Below are 2,913 nucleotides of genomic sequence, written 5' to 3' on the forward strand. Positions count from 1 at the left end.
TAGCTCTACTGCTCAATAAAAGGTATTATGTGTTGTATAGCATGAGACGTCTTCATGAGTTGGCACGTTTATCTCTAGATCAAAGTTGCTGTAGTCATGTGTGAGGGATTACGCTCCTCTCAATCCCTCTTTATCCTGCAGCTCAACATAACACCTGAGGAGTGGGATCTCTACTTTCACTCTGACACTGCTGCAGGAGGCAGGGAGAGGACTTCTCGTTGTTACATCCACAACATATGCATCTCGTGTTTTGTATTTCTTTTAAAGGATAAAAGAGCAGCTGGAGGATGTTCTCCTGCACGTCAAGTAGGTCAAGAAGCAGATGAAGAAGTGGACAGGAAGGAAGCCTCAGCAGCAGCAGTCCTAGAAACAGTGAGTCACACTTTTCAGTGCACATTTACTACAGAGGCCGTTTCTGCAGGTTAGAAGTAACATTACAAATCCTCCAACTCTGAATGTTCATGCAATCTTGAGTTCATTCTTCAGAGACGTTAGCTTTGTAACACCAGGAGACAGTCCATGCAGGAGTTTAAATGCAGTGTCCCTTTGATGACCTTACTCCCTGTCACTTTAAAGGACCCGGTGTCACACAGAATCACTCTGACCTTTTCACATATACAGTATTCTGGGCCAACATGCTGGGATGTCATAGTTATTCTACTACAGCTCCAGGGGATTATCAGTGAGACATCAACACAACACCACTCAGATTAGCAGCCAACTACTGTCCAGACACAAAATCATCCATTTGAAATATGCACTTTGAAATGCTCAGGGTGTCATGGACATGTTTGAGAGAAAAGCTCTCATCCACTTCTTCCTTCTGTCTTCAGATCTACTTGACATGAACACATGGTGAGAGGAAAGCCACCGAGCTGACCCCACAGACGCAGAGAAGTGGAGGAAACATGGGGTGAGACACATCGTATTTTACAGTCTGCATCACAAGTGTTTTCTGAAAGTGAGCAGGAAAGACTATGTACTTAAGCAGTACAAGGTTTGTGATACACAAAAGGTCGCCTCCTATCTTTCCTGCTGCTTCTGCTATCTAGCATCAGAACAGAAACCCTACATGAGTGTACATTAAGAGCAGAGTTACTTAATATATATATATATATCTCCTGGTTACTGTACAGTCGCTTCACTGAGGTGCAACAGCAGCCATCCTAATAACTGTTTGAAAGTCCCATTAATCACCATTTCCACATCAAACTTTCATTACAACTTGGTCCTCAAACATATGTTCAATCAAAACCGCGTGAATGAGACAAAGGAAGTTGGTCAATTATTCAGCCGCCGTTCACAGTCTCTCTCTGCTAATCCCGTCATGCTCTACTGGACTAATGGCAGCAGCAGGTGCAGGCCGCTGGGAGGACATTATTGTCAAACTCTGCTCTGAATATTCTGTTGTTTTTTAACTGGGGAGTAGGGTGTAGCTGGGTTTACACGGCGTGAACAGACATTTGTCAAACATCTGGTGCCTGATTTATTAACTGTTTACATGTTGTTTCTTTTCTTTCCGCTAGGCTTTGATTCTTCATTTGAATCACTCAAGACATTGCTTGTTTTTTTTACCCCATTTAAAGTTAAAGAACGAATTTTGTTTTCTCACAGCTTTATTTCTAGACAAACTGCTCGTGTGTGTCCGAACAGTTTGAATGGATTTAAAGTGTGAGTTTTAAAAGCAGTTACTGTACAAATATAAAAAAGGTGGGATGCTGAAACCAACAGAAATCTTTGCACCGAGCCTGCAACTGTGCACTGCATGCTAAGCAGGTTCCCTTTGACTGGGACACAAAAGTGCGTTAGTTTTCTAAAATAGTTGCGAGGCCTTCAGATGCATCGGGATGTCTCCCTCCCCCACACGTACACACAATAACCCGCCATACTGCCTTTATTTCTATTTCACAAAATCTTTAATGGATAAGGAATGCAAACAACTTGCTTCTGTCTTTCTTTTCTTTTTTAATCTGAAAAGACTCTTTCATGGGCTGCATAATGTAGGGTTGTCTTGGCAACAGCCTCCCTCATAAGGGAGGGGCTTAACTGGAAACCACGAGTTGCTTTACTGGGATGTCCCATCAGGAGCAGAGCCGGAGCAGTTTGAATACTTTACTAATTTTGTAATTAAATTAGTGATTTATCTTATTTGTTCTTGTTTAGAATAGATACTCAGATTGATTCTATTTTAAAATGTTTTAAGTTTACATAACTACACCATGTGATCATCAGAGGTGATGTATATTGGTGCGTTTACTTAAAGGAAAAGGACATTTTGCATCAGCTAAATGAACTGTAATGTAATGTAATTTTGGGAAGCACGCTTATTCACTTTCTAAATGAGAACTTGGTGAGGTTATATTTGTCCGTTAAGTATTAGGCCTCAGCCAGCTGTAGGTTAGCTTAGCCTAGCACAAAGTCTGGAGGGAAACAGCTAGCCTGGCTTAAGAGGTCAGAGGTCACAGGTGCACACAAGGCTAAACAAGAAATGGGTAAAATAAGTCCCACAAAATCACATAATCACTCACTTAATATTAGTAAATATGATAACAAGATATGAATATGACATGATCATGTGAGGAAACAACTCTCTGGTTCAGGAACATTCATGGATCTGTAGAAATCTCCAAAGTCTGCATCATTAACATTTGTTGTTTATAACAAGGAAACATAATTCAGTTCATTTTTTTCATCACACATGACTTAACAAAACAGCCTGTATATCCACTGAAGGGAAAACAGAAATAATGCATGGACACAAAAGCTATTTTTACACGTGAATGAAATATTGATGAAGTTTTTCTTCCTTTTTGCGGGCTGGATTAGCTCTAACTGCATCCGGCTGCGGTTGCCTTTCCCTTTTATTGTCGGCGGATGCCTTTAATAAGTGAGGTGGAAGTGTGCGGAGGCGAC

Source organism: Cottoperca gobio, chromosome 1 (genome assembly GCF_900634415.1).
Source record: "Cottoperca gobio chromosome 1, fCotGob3.1, whole genome shotgun sequence".
In the NCBI taxonomy this organism is placed as follows: domain Eukaryota; kingdom Metazoa; phylum Chordata; class Actinopteri; order Perciformes; family Bovichtidae; genus Cottoperca; species Cottoperca gobio.